Below are 14,940 nucleotides of genomic sequence, written 5' to 3' on the forward strand. Positions count from 1 at the left end.
TTCCAAATCTGAAACAACATAACTACTGACCATTTTCTCCTGACCCATTGTCCGCAACAGAATGCCAGTTTTCCTTCCTGAAAGAGTCAGCCTATTCATGAGCCCTTCAGTACAAAATGAAGCTGAGCTTCCAGGATCTAGGAAAGCATAGGTTATCAGTGACTGATTACCTTTCTTGGACTTCACTCTAACTGGTATTATGGATAGAGCACTATTTTGCTCACCGGCCCCAGTAACACCACTGCTTTGCACAGCACATGAAGGACCTTCATCTGGTGGTTCTCCCCCTCCTATAGTTTGCACTGAAACACTTTCCCTCTGCTTTGAGTGGATATGTAAGAGTGTGGGGTGTTTCTGATTACAGACTTTACACAAGAGACGTTTCCTGCAGTCCTTGCTTCTGTGCCCAATGCGCAGACAACCAAAACACACACCATTCTCTTTCAAAAAAGATAATCTTTCACAGGGCAACTTTCTTTCAAATGAAGGACACAAATCCAACATATGCCCTGCTCCACAAAACAAGCAAACCTTGGTCACAACTGAACCACTCTCTCGCCTCAACGCTGGCTCAATCTTCCCTTCCACCTTGGCCACTGTACTACTACTCTTCTTAGCCTTAGGGTAAAACTGAGACTTAACATTCCTCGCCTCTTTTCTGATGGGTGTTGGAGGATCCTTTATGTCTCCAAACAATGGGTCACTTGCGATCTTCACTTGCCTTTCAACAAACTCAACAACATCGCTAAAAACCACTTTATGTTGAAACCTCTCCTGCAGATCACACACAACATTCCTCCATTTATCCCTGAGCTTATAAGGCAACTTTTTTATAACTGCTTGCATATTAGCAGAGACATCCAACTCATGCAAGGTGTTGGGTCTAAACTCAGACCCCGCTGTATCCAGGACTTATTTCCATGAAAGAAAAACAAGGCAACAGTGTTCGATCGATTACTTGCACAAGGGAGGCCTCTCATCTGTGTCCAGCACGACAATGACCCCGATGATGGCCTCCTCTCGCTGGCTTTTATTGAGAGACAGTTCACACAAAACACAGCAAAGCAACGCCCACATGCTTCTAAGGCATTGTATGTATATGTGTGAACTTCTATATGTAAGTAGGAGTGTGTGTGTGTGTGTGTGTGTGTGTGTGTGTGTGTGTGTGTGTGTGTGTGTGTGTGTGTGTGTGTGTGTGTGTGGTAGACCTCCTGCTGACCAAAAGGTCGTAACCGCAGGAAGCTTAGATCAAAAGAAGTAGATCCTCCAGATAGGATGTATCTGCAATAAAACATTACAGCCCCCTACCCAGAACCCCGAGAATCTGGGGGGAAGGACAGTGGAATCCCTTTCATCAGAGTTGGCAAGCATAAAAATGACAAACATTTAACAATCCACTCTAACACAAGGACTCAACGTCTCCCATTGCATTGCAACATTGCCTTAATAAAAACCCATATTCCTGCAAAGCCTTCACATCATCAGATTTTATAAGTGGCCATTTACTGACCCTTTCAATGTAGGCAGCAGCAATTTTCAGCGAATTGCCAAAGTTCTCCTGGAGCAAAGATTTAGCTGTAGCATATCCATACTCGGCAGGCATATACTGACAGCTTCTGACCATTTCTCTTGGATGGCCTCTAGTGTATTGCTCGAGAAAATATAAACAATCCTTAGCACTGTGAGCTTGACTCTCCACCATGTGCTCAAAAGCTCTCATAAATGTTTGATATTGCAAAGGATCACCATCAAAGAACTGAATGTCACGCCTTGGTAGCAAAAACAGAGACTGCTGCTCAGCCAATAAAGTTGTAATTTCATTTTGTTTCTTCAAAACGGTGACTAGATGATCATGACCCTCACTACCTTGCGCTGTATGTGTAAGATGTTTTGATTGTGCCTGAGACTGCGACATCACATGAGTAGTCGAAACTGCACCTGGGAATACTTGATGTAACTTCGTCTCTGACTTTTCCAACGAAACGACCTTGGGCTGAAAAGTATTTTTAACCTTGGGCATCCAATACCTGCGCTTCATGATCACTTGCATCAACACCCTGAAATGGTCGCTCTGGTAACACAGTGTAACACTAATGTGTCTCTAATACTCTAAGACCAAAAGGTACTTCACCCAAATTTGATGCAAAAGAGCTCACTGCTTTGGACCAGTAGGTTCGGCTATGTACAGGAGAGGCAAACTGAATGAGACTCAGGCAACTGTGAGTTTTGAAAATGCCGGCTTTGTATTTTTTGTCATCCAGAAACAAAAGAAAGAAAATTACAAACATACAAAATATTATAAATAAAAGTCTCTGTTTTTGGTACCAGTATTTTCCTCAGTGACAACCCTGTGGCACAATCACAGTAATCACAAAAAAAGAAACCTTACCTGGGTGCACCCTTCTAAATGTACAAAGTTCACTTCCAAAATGAACCACAATATCACTTAGCAAAATCCAAATAACAACACTTGGTTGTATCTTCATAGACTTTGTTAACAAATTGCAACAATTATTCAGCTGGAGAAATAGATCCAACCGCCCACACCCACTTCCCTTCCTGTTCGTGGGATGTATAGAGTCCGTAAAAAGTCCTTAAAATAAACCGTCCGTAAGTCCAGGGGGATGTGTGTGAAGAAGGGGAACAGTAAGTTCAAAGTGGCGTGGTGTGTTTTTGTTTTGTTGCAACTGGCCTACCACACTCTGCTGTGCAGCACAGAACAAAGTCAATTGGTCCTTCAACGGGGTTGGCTCGCCATCGATTACAGGATCCGTTGCAATGCATCAAAAGGAAGATACAAAGGGAACAAAAAAACCTGACCTGTCAACGACAGTGTCATAGGACATATTAAGTTCTCATATAATCACAGTTCAGTATCAAATAAAATATATTATTTGCAACGTTAGCCATGTTACAAATTGAAAATAAACAGTAAAACACACACTCAGCATTTGCTTCAAATGCTGTTTTTTTTTTCAGTAAATTGAATAAAGTTTTCCACAAAATATTTTTAAACAATTATCAAATAAACACTGGAACATTTTGCTTACAAAGAACTAATGAAAAGTGCAGATAAACAATGAACTATTAAAATACTTTGCTCACCGATCTCAGAAAAGAAAGGCGGAGCAGCGCGAGATGGCGCAGGAAAGATGAAATGGCGTCGTCTCTAACTCCCGACCTTCGTCGACCAAACAATGTAAAAGGAACCAGCTAGTTACTTGTCTTAGCAGTACACATACAATAAAAAATCTTTCATAAGCGGCGAGTGCTAACTCTCCCGTTTATATTATTTTTTCCATACCTCGTTTCAGTGAATCGCCGTGTCTTTTTCCTTGCTAGCGTGCTCATGGAGGATTCGCGAGAGAGAGAAGGAAAAGCCTGTGCTCTCTCAAACGGAGATGGCAGGCGGGACCCTGCACCACGTTTCAGCAGCTCATTGGCTTAGAGCAACACACGTCTACACCAGAGCAGTTAACTCTTTAACTGCTGCACCTATGGCTTATTCACTATAAACAGAGTGTACTGCTAAGATTAATGGTCCCTTTTTTCATTTTGGTATATTTTATCCAAGCCATCCTTAAATATGGGTTACAACAGGTTTGAACGTCGGAGCATTAGGATTTAAAACGCCTAAACGCCCCTGCTCTCGTTCCAAATACGAATTCATTCCATCGGATTTACCATTAACAGCACTTGAGACTCGGGACATTTCAGAAGCTTTTAAAACATTCACCTTTGCTGCCGAGGCTGCTATTTCAGTTTCTAAGTCAAGCAGCTCCTTTCTTTTCTTAAGCTGTATTTCTTGTTCTTCCAAAGCATGCTTTTCTTTCAACAACCTCTGTCGAACAAGAAGGGCAGCCATGTCAGCCTCTGCCGTTATGCGTGCTGACAAGTCAGATGAAACCATGGAGCCACTGAGTGATGATTTACTTTTCCTACAACTTTTGTTTCCAACATTAGAGATGCTATCACTTGGATTAACATCATCTATCGCAGCACCTTTACCAACATTCCCGGCGTGCCTAGAAGCACCAGAACCATTTCCAGCAGGTAATACATCAGAAGACTCAACACCAGGTGGATTTAACTGTGGCAAATCAAGCTCAGACACCAGATTTTTACTCTGAGGGTTTCCCTTTGCATCATGAAGCCATTTCTATCTCTTCCATAAACTCAGTATTATGTGCTCGCACACTTATAAACCAAGCAGTCTGTTTGTCTTGCTCTTCTGGAGGAAGCAAAGGAAGCAAGGTTTCATGCAGACAAGTTGCCTCATTAAGTAACACAGACAAATTCTCTAACTGAGCCTGAACAGTGGAAACATTATCTTCAGATTGCTTTAACTCTTTAATAATCTTTATGACCTTTTTAATTTTAATCTTAGTGTGACGTTCTGTTTGAAGCCTTTCAATCTGGTTCTCCAAAGCCTTAGCAGTCGGTTTCGGCTGTCTTTTCTTTCCATCCACATCAACACATTGTATTAATTGGTGTATCTCCATTTTTCTTCAAAGCATTACAAAATCCAAACGCTAAACTGCACCTATGCCACACAGTTTCATTCCAACACATCAACTTAATTACATTCAGTTCATAAAACCTTGGACACACACAATTAACAGGAGCAATATCCCCCACTATCTGCCTATTAAACCTAACTAACTCACCCTAGTCTTCTGTACATACTAGCGGTGGGTATTTATGTATCTCCATACCGTCAGCTGTGAGGAAGACAAACTGTCTTAAATACAAACTGCGGCGGTACTCCCAAGCCAATGGCTTCAGCCGCCTGATGCACAATAACTAGAAAGCAAATCAGTACAATGCCTAGTGCAGCTGTACTGCTGAAACCTAACAGGGGAATAAGACTCCTGAAAGAAATCTGTTTTGTGTAGCCAAAGGCTTAATCTAAAAGCTGTGTGGACAAAGGCAACAGCAAACTATAAAACTCACCAATAAAACTCATCTATATAGAAATAATCCAATGAAACCTACAAACTTTTCTGTTGACAATTTGTTGCGGCTCCTCCAACCTATGGCCACGGCAGGCTAAACATGAGGACACAGATGACGTGCAACAATAAACGCATAAAATACACTTCTGTACCATTTTCTCCTTTTATTCCACATGCAGCTGTCCAATATACAAATCAGCACATGGGATTAACTATTAAACAAATGCACAGACTACACAAACAAATAACGGCAACTCACAATGGCTGCACTAATTACTATGCCAAATTACAACTTGGCCTATGGCATCAATTAGTGCACAAATATACATAAACCATCAAGTTACAGTTAAAATACATCAAAATCATTCAAGCTGCGGTCAACAGAAAGTTTTGCCTCATGCTCACCCTACCTTTCTGCTCATCAACATCAGGTGCAGTGAACAGGTGAGTGCAACCACATTTATCATCTACCACACCCATGAGACACGCCCCACACCCATGCACCAATACAGTGAGTCCATTTAAACCAACCCACTTTAGTCAAAGAGGGAACAACTCATATGGCTCCTACATAGCCTGTAACCACAGTTTTCTTCACACAAAATCTCAGTAATCCTGTGGTAAAAAAAACATCATTAAGTTGTGTCCTGCTGTAAATCACGTGATCAAGAGGGGAGAAGCAGACCGCTCCGACTCCGCAGCAGCAGGGAGGCCCCACATTCCAGACCCCAGTCGGACGGCCAACTCCTCCCAGCCCCCCCGCTCCAGCAGGCCACAGACAACGGGGGTGTGAGAAGACTCCAAACCTCCCTCCACCCGCTCATTGTAGTGTTCATGTGTGTTCTAAGGTGCATTTAAAACCCAGGAGAGCATGGAGCTACCTGCCAAAGAGCAACAGATAAGCGCATAGCCTCTCCTACTAACCCTCAATGTCTACATGTATTTAAAATTGAGAGGTGAGCAACGATGTCAGGGGTGAGGTGTACACCCTGATGGTCTTTTGGAGTCCGTGTAGTGCGCCCACCCCCAAGATCATATATGTATGTGTTATGAGAGTGTGAGTAATGTGAATGTCTAAGTTGTGAGATAAAATTGAGGCACAGGCAGCCAGAAGGGGACAGAGGGGGGGATGCCTCCCCTGCACCCTGGTGACACACCTTTACCCCAAGGCCCTGCATGTGTGGGTGATTGTGGTGGAGCGGGAAGAGGGAGGCAGCTGGAGATGGGGAGGGAAGGAAGGGAGGGGCAAGTGACCCTGTAACTTTGGTTTCTTTTGGTCACTTTGCATGATTGACACCTCTTTGTAATTGTTTGAGCCAATAGAGTCACAGTAACGATGCCACGCTCACATTACGTCAACCAATCAGACGTTGTAATGCCAAAACCCACGTGGGCCCAGATTTACTGCATGTGACGTCTGTCCAGTCACGTGTCTATAGGTGGGTCTAAATTGGAGGTTGTTGACGGAAAACGGCTCTGATGTGGCTAGGTAGGCATGGTAACTACCGGCAATCATGTGGTTACCGGCTACCGGCGAAAAATAACGGAGGAAATCTGGAAGGTAAGCCAATTTCTGTCTTAGCGCATTTGCGCCGCTGTGTGTTTTTGTGGTCTTCTTTTGCGGCTCATTCAGTGAATTGTGGTCAGGGTGTGGTGAAACTTGGTGTTTGGAATTAGTGATAGCTCTGGAAGATAACCAGCCTTTCTTTAGCCGGTTACATGAAGTCTGGAGAATTTCTGGTTCGCCTTGTTTGTTTAGCGGACTTGTGCGCATTTACATGACTGCTTGTTGAATCATGGCTTGTTTTCGTTGAGTTTGGTGGTTGTAGAAATGGTTTATATGACATTTTAGTTGAGATTCAGAGGTTTCTGTGGCTACCACACATGTCTGGACTTATATTTCTCACCCCGTGTTATAACCGATTAAACGTGATCTCCTCCTTTTGCTTTCATGGCACCGGGGCGTGGGGCTTAAAGCACTTGTTGCAGGCTGCTGAGTTTGCATCTTTTGCTGTGAAGTACAGCCAGACTTTTGACCGCTTCACCTTGGGCATTTTTAATCTGTAGCTCTGCTCTAAAAGAATGTACGTACCTGGGCCCGCCTACTATCCTTGTAAAGGTAAAATGATTGGCTAGAATCCAAAGCGTATGACATCTCAAGAAAAAAAAAGCACCGAAATAAAGCACCGAAATGTGCGCTGATTTTAGGTCTGGTTACTACCATTTATGTCAGAACCGGTGCCATCACGGCACCGGACACCAGTACCCATCCCTAGTCAGCGCAGACCCTCCCCTAGCCCCGCTGCATGGAGCCACGAGGAAACGGTCACCTGTATATTTTGGAAAGTAATTTGGGGGTTTTAAAAGTAAGACTTGTCAAAGGAGTTTGCAAAGAAAAGCGTCTGGACTTCTTTAAGTAGCTTGAAGACGTTTCACCTCTCATCTGAGAAGCCATAGACAGGGGAAAACAGTGGAAAAATGTAATCAAACATAAGCTCCTAGCCTTCATTTGATTGACCATTCTTGCAGGAAGTGAGAAGAACTGGGATGTACCAGTCGGTGTGTTTTTTGGGGATTCCTCTGCATAACCCATTGTACAAGGCCACTATGTCTATTCAAAGATTTAAAGATATTCGCCGTTTCTTGCACTTTGATGACAAGAGGACCAGAGCCTACCGACTGAAAACAAACCACATGGCAGCTTTCCGCTACATATGGGGCCTGTTCCTGGTCAACTGCAGGCAGAAATTCATCCTCAGTGATTGTGTTACAGTGGATGAACAACTTGTGCCTTTCAGAGGGAAGACCCAGCTTCTGCAGTATACGCCGAGCAAACATACAAAAGTGATACAAGTGATACAAAAACTGCAATTTCTTAAAATTAATGAAAAAAATAAATAAAAATGCAAAGGGCCTCATGTCACAAACATGTTTTATGAGGAATAACTCAAATATGAACATATAACAACTCTTCGTTTTAAAGATTTTGAAGAATAACAATATTTTTTATAGCAAAATGCATTGTTTCTATTTGGGGTCATTTTTGAACCCACACTGTAATCCCTAACAGTTGTTCTAGCTCATAACTAATAAGCTCATAACACTCAAATGTCGTTTTGTAGTTGAGCAAACTATAAAGTATTGAGCTCTGTTGGCTTTTATGCAACTTTAATTGAATAGGGCTCAATATTTTTTAGCTAATTTGTTTGGAACGCTCAAAAAGTTTAAGAAGCATATATTAGTGACGTTCTGGTGGGTGGAGTCTTGTCGCTCCCTCAGGAAAGCTGAGTCAGCCATCTTGAATTTACCTTGATGCGGGGAAGATTTGGCCAGCCCGTGTGGATTAAGAGTCCCCAACTTCAACCCACCACGACCACCACCTTAATTTTTTTCATCAACTGCCCTAAATTTGGTAAGTCTAACGTGTTTTTGTTTTGTTTAAATTTAATTTCAACAAACAGTCTTTTTATTTTTTACTGGAAATATATTCGTACTTTGTGCACAGTGAATGTTTGTTATAAATAAATTCGAATCCAAGTAATTGTAACTTTAGAAGTTTTCGAATGTGACAAATACGTAATGTTATTTCAAATTACAACGGTGTAACGTTTTGGCGGTTTTCCGTGGGGGACAACATTTCCCATAAAGCATTGTATTCTTGCCCGGGAAGTTGACGGTGGCAGTTCTAGCTCCATGCTTTGAACTTTCTACTAAAACTTTCTACTGTCCGTTTCTACCGGTTGTCGTATTCGCCGGCAATGCATGTGCGTATTGTGAGTATACTTATTTCAATAAGTGTCCGTGTTACACAGTCAGTAGTTTACGCTATTGAGCTATATGTGTGTGTGTGCTAGCATGAAACGAACAATGCTAAACAACATGAGTGTGTTATCATGATTAGACATGTTTGTATTTTTTCGTAGTCTCAAATATGTGGTTGTGAGATAATCTCGAAATCCTTTTAACAGTTTAGAGGGGTATTCCACTAAGCGAGCTTGTAACGTGCGGTGGAGATGAAGCCAGCCGCGGAGGTGTGCAGGTGGATAGCGAATGAGCAACAGCTTCTGACTTTCCAAAAGTACTTATTTATTTACAATATCAAAAATAAAAGTGCCACCTCTACCACACATTACTAAAGAGCACACTAGTCCGCGTACACACGGGAGCATCCATTACAGGGAGAGTGCGAAGAAGAACAAAAAAAGGGGTGACACACCATTCATGAGACAGAAGGCGCCGCCATGTGGTGATACACTGCATTACAACAGCAACTGTTACATAGTCCCCCCTGGTGAGAAAAAGGCTGTCCCCAGCCGTACACAGCTGAAAAAGCACACACCACATCTAACAGTACCCTATACATAGATGTCACAGCTAAGACTGGCACACACAGGGCAAAAGACCATTCAAAAACAAAATTGGTGAAAATAAGACGAACATGTACAGTGGAAAATCAGTTTTCTTAGGTTTTTCACTTTTTTTTTTTTTTTTTAAGTAAATGCCAACAATGAACCTTAACGCACTAAAGAGCCATAAAACTGGATTAAGTAGAGCAAACAGAAACACCTACACGAAAAAGGCTGTCCTCAGCCGTACCCAGGTGACCTTCCTCCCGCTACTCCCTTTCACTATACATAGTTACTTTAGGTAATAAGCAGGTTGTGAAAGAATTGTTATACAGCATTGGTACAGTCAATACAATCAATAAACAAAATTAGTGCTTGCCGGCAATTAGAAGGCTGGCCTCAGCCGGACCCCAGGTGACCCTCCTCCCGCTACCCCTTTTCACTCTACAAAGCTACTTTAGGTAGTAAGCAGGCTATGGAGGAAGTGTTATACACCCTTCCAGCCTCGGTACAGTCAATAAACAAAATGAGTAATTGAAGCAAACAATATAGAATATGCAGTGTTACTGGCTAGTCATCATCTGGAGATGGTCCTAGACAAGGGAAAAACAGACAAAAATACAACACATCCCGTCGCTTAATTCAGTACAATAGAAAAGCAAACCAAAAGCCTCTCATGGGCCGCGGTGACGAGGGTTCAGTGGAACAGAACAAGTAATCATCCCTTATGAACAGAACAATCACATTACATACATCTTGCATGAATCCAACCCTCAGTCAACCTCAAGTTCGTCCATATGATAACGGTTAGTCCACCTGGTACCCATCCAACCAGCGGTTGTTAAGGGGCACCGGCGGGGTTTGTTGGGGAGATGGCCGCTCTCCCGTAGCTCCATGATCCATACACTTCAGCAGGCTCTTTTGTAGCTCCAGCAAAGCCGGTAAGCAAACTCGCGGCTTCTCGACCTCCCCTTCCAAGTTTTCCACTTCAAGGTTGAGGTCAAGAGGTGTAGAGGGAGGGATGATGTACTTTGTCAGGCCGGGCGCTTCAGCATCCGGGTCGCAGCCATCTTCCTCACTCCCCGTGTCTGCGTGGGACGCCATTTTAAAAGTGTGGAAACTACTTGCTCCCACAAAAGTAATGGCGAAGAGAAAAGAGCTTTCACACACAGCACCTAAGCGTTAATATCAGTCAGACAGAGAGCGTCCATGCACACTCTAATGCTTCAATCCTTCAAACAAAACAACACGTCCGTCCGAATGAACACTGAGTCAAAGTCACTACAGCTTTAGCCTTAACTTTAGCGCCGCCGATGTCGTAACGGTCCAACAGCACGTCCAAATAACAGATCCACAGAGTCCATTCGCGTCGCGTTAGCTTCTCTCTTTTTCTTTTTTCCAAGCGGAGCAGCGGCACACCGCGGTATCCAGAAATTAGTCGGGTCCCAGCTGGGCTGAGGCTGCGGCCATGGCTGGGGAAAATGAGCTGAAAGAAATAATTCAAGAGAGGTTCAAGCCAAGACTGAATGGGGACTTTAGCCTTCACTATGTCCTCATGGACACAACCTATGCCCTATGTCGCCAAGAAATTGTTGGAGCTCCATGAGTGAGAGACTTCGTGGACAGATGGCCAGCCCTACTTATGGAGTCACAGGTAAAAATTAAAATATAAAATATGTGTATATATGTATGTATATATACATGCATATGTGTACGTGTGTGTGTGTATATGTCTGTCTGTCTCTTTACTGTTCTCCCAGTTTTTAAAAGTCTAGATTTTCAAACAATTTACCAAAAAGCAAATGACAGATGTGAAATGACAACACATCACTCTGTGACGTATTTTTTTCCCCATTCACAGTAAACGAAGTCTCTAGAAGTTTATTTATTTAAATGTCCTTTAGATAACATTACAAAGAATGACGAATAACTTTCTATTTTGGCCTTGGTTCTGACTAGAATTGCTCTGGTTTTGCTAACCTGAGAACTTTTTAAAATACATTCACATTTCTGTTCCTAATTCATCTTTGTTCATTTCTGTGTATTTCTGTTCATGTACAGGTGGTTGCAGAGTCCCACCGAATCAAGAATGTTAACCTGCACACTCAATTCTACAAGGAGCTGGACAGACACACGCCTAGACTCATCACTTTGTTCCCAGACAAGGCCATCAAGACTGGCAAGATTGCAGAGGAGCTAGCAAAGCTCATGAGAATTTATGACATTCAGGTAAATTTTTCATTTCACATGATTCAGAATTACATTAACAGATGGTCTGTACACAGCTGTAAGAAGAAGTAGTGTCAATTGCTTCAACTGTGCCCCGCGATTAAGTGATTATGCCATGGATACAAGGTTGTCATTTTAGGAGAAGGACATCTTGACAAAATGTATCCTTTCAAAAAGTGTTGTGTTAAAAAGATTTATCAGCTTCAATTTAAAGAAGTCCAAACAAGTACTGTTTTTGTAAAAATTGGTTTACATTTGGAAGTTTTTCCTTTGTGAGTTGTTGATGTATTTACAATGGAAACTTATTAATTTAAAATGTGTATTACTAAAAATGAGGTTATCCAAAATACTGGATTTACCATCTTTAGCCCGGTACACAAAAAGTTTGGACTCCCCTGATCTATAACAATGACAATCAGAACATGGCTATCCAACACTTTGTTTTTACTCTGCATTTGTGTAAATACTATTCTAATAGATATTGTATGTTCATCTAGGAACAGCGTGATGTAAATACAAGACGGGCCCTCGTCCTTCGTACACTTCCTGTGTACCTGCGTGAAGATGCCTCCACGTTATTCAGGACTTGTGATGTAAGTGTACTGCCCTCAGCATCAACCCCTTTGCCTAGCTGTTCAGTCGAATACTGTATATCACTCAGAACTCAAGGAGAACCAGGGTGTATATCAGGTTCAACACAGTCCTCATCTGACTTGTTTTCTCCCATATATCAACTATTGTTGAATAAGATTGCAAGAAGATTGTTACGCATAAACCAGAAAACATGAAAATAGTTGAAAGATTATTAAACAAAAACAAATCCACAGATAAAAACTCTCTGCCTTTCAAAATTCAAGTGTTCTATTTTTTTGGAGGTGCCATGTTGTGGTCAGAGAAATGTTTGGTAAATAACAAAAACAAATATCTTGACATATATTTATTATTGAAAACATTTATTTAAGCATATGTTTTGAAACCAAACCCAAATTAAGATTATTGTAATGCATCATGATGTATCAAATTAAATCGTTGACATTATAATCCTAAAAGAAACGTGCGACTTATGAAGAGTCACACCTCTAATCAATAGCATGATTTGTGTCCTTGAGGGGCTGAACTCATTGTTGTATTATTTGTGTTTTGCAGTCAGCAGATGGTCCAGACCTCACTGTCAGTCCTGTGGCTCTGCTGACAGTTGTCACGGATGACACTACTGATTCGGCCCTCTTCAGTCCCCAAAGCATCTGCATTGTCGTTGAGGATGAAATACTTGTGAATGGTCCCACAAATCTGGCTGACTCATTTCTCCTGCTCTTTGGGTACATCTATGCACTAGACCTACAATACCCAAAGAAACTTGGTTGTGATGTGCCTTGAGGACAACAAACCCCTGAAAGGGCGTCTACTGATGCTGAAGAATGATTTGTTCAATGAGTGAATCACTCAGAATGGACTACTTGTTGAGCTGAGTATTGAGGAAGCTTTTTTTTCCCCTAATCAGTTGGCTCTTCTACTTCAAATTTAAAATGACTGCTCATTTCGTGGACTATTCACGTTTAACGTTCTGTTGCCTAATACCTTAATGCACTGCCTTGATGTTTGTTACCTATGAAGTACAGCAGTGGAAACCAGTACATTTTTTTTTTATGTATTTTTAAAATAAGTGAGCTGCAGCTGTCAAGATACAGTAAGTGTTAAATGCCTCAATGTTCTAATAGCTGCAATTGCTGTTAATACTGAAAATGTTATTTAATTTTAGAATTGAGATGGAGACCCTTGGAGTCTAATTTCTTTTGTTTTGTTTATGAAGCACTTTTTTATGAGTGAGCTCCGTTATCTGTGCCTTTTTAAAAGCACATTGTTTAATAAAAAAGTTGTTAAATTGTTAGTGTTGTTACTTTCATGTTTTCTAACACTTTTAGCTGATTATAATTTACTGGGCAAACAGTTTAGAATTATTCGTAAATGCATTTCCCACAGTATTTTAAAAAATATTTATTAGATTTTAAGTGTTATTTCCCATATTATAAGTTAGAAAATATGAAAAAGTTTGAGTTTATTTCCCACATCCTATGAGTTGCAATATGTAAAATATTTTGAGTGTATTTTCCTCCTTAATTAAGTTGAAAAATATTAAACATTTTGAGTTTATTGCTCCCTAATTATAAGTTGAGGAATATCAACATTTATAAGTTAACATTGAGGTAATTTAAGGCAACTGCAACTGTAATTTTTCATTTTAGTTAAACTTAAAACTTTTAAAAACATCACTAAAAAACTGTTGTGTAATCTGTTACACAACAATTTTTGAGTTCTGTGAACTTATTAGGTTTTACAGTGCACTCGTGGAAGAGTGTAGGTATTGGTAGGTTGTGCATCCAAGGGTTAAACCCAGTGGGAGTATCCCCCCCAAAGAGGGACAAAGGACCTCCTGATGATCCTCTAATCACATGAGCCAAGGTGTGAAAGCGGGTGTGGGACCTAATCAGCCCGGGTTTCGGGTGAGCTCATTGTGTAACCTGGCCCCACCTTGTCATGTGAATTCCTGAGGTCAGATGGCCCAGGATGTGAGTGGGCGTTAAGGCGTCTGGGGAGGGAACTCAAAACTGGATTATAGATGGCAGACAGTTGGTGTTGTAAACCACCGCCTCTGTTCAAAATGGTCGCTCACAGTGGACATAGATGGCCTCTTTCACTCCTCTTTCACTCCTCTTTCAAACCATCTGTCCTCTCTGTCCAAAATGTGAACATTGGCATGCTCAAAAGAGTGACCTTTATCCTTAAGATGCAGATGGACTGCTGAGTCTTGTCCCGTGGAGGTGGCTCTTCTATGTTGTGCCATGCGCTTGTGAAGTGGCTGTTTGGTCTCTCCGATGTAGAGGTCTGGGCATTCCTCGCTACACTGTACAGCAAACACCACATTGTTAAGTTTGTGTTTAGGAGTTTTGTCTTTGTGTTGCTGGGTCTGAAGTACACTGGTGCTTGGAGAAGACTCTCCTGAGTTTTTCTGATACACCGGCTACATAGGGGATGACAATATTGTTGTGTTTGTCTTTCTTATCCTCCCTCGCTGGTGTCTGATCTTTTCTGTGCTTCCTTGCTAACTTGATGAGCTTTAAGAGCTTCCTTTAAGGATTCAAGGAGCTTTATTTGTCATTCACATCACATGTTAACATGAGGTGGAACAAAATTACAGGTCCTTCTCAAAAAATTAGCATATTGTGATGAAGTTCATTATTTCCTGTAATGTACTGATAAACATTAGACTTTCATATATTTTAGATTCATTACACACAACTGAAGTAGTTCAAGCCTTTCATTGTCTTAATATTGATGATTTTGGCATACATAACTCATGAAAACCCAAAATTCCTATCTCAAAAAATTAGCATATCATGAAAAGGTTCTCT

The 14,940-nt window shown here is 41.4% G+C and overlaps 1 long non-coding RNA gene across 1 annotated transcript; it reads right to left on the reverse strand.

Moving 5' to 3' along the window:
- Nucleotides 1–2,177: 2,177 nt before the first annotated feature.
- LOC120438372 lies at nt 2,178–3,404 on the reverse strand. The gene is made up of 3 exons (XR_005611850.1): nt 3,305–3,404; nt 3,106–3,181; nt 2,178–2,820 (listed from the first exon to the last, which is right to left on the reverse strand). It is a non-coding gene; the product is annotated as an uncharacterized LOC120438372 (long non-coding RNA).
- Nucleotides 3,405–14,940: the final 11,536 nt, after the last annotated feature.

Source organism: Oreochromis aureus, linkage group 3 (assembly GCF_013358895.1).
Source record: "Oreochromis aureus strain Israel breed Guangdong linkage group 3, ZZ_aureus, whole genome shotgun sequence".
Classification (NCBI taxonomy): domain Eukaryota; kingdom Metazoa; phylum Chordata; class Actinopteri; order Cichliformes; family Cichlidae; genus Oreochromis; species Oreochromis aureus.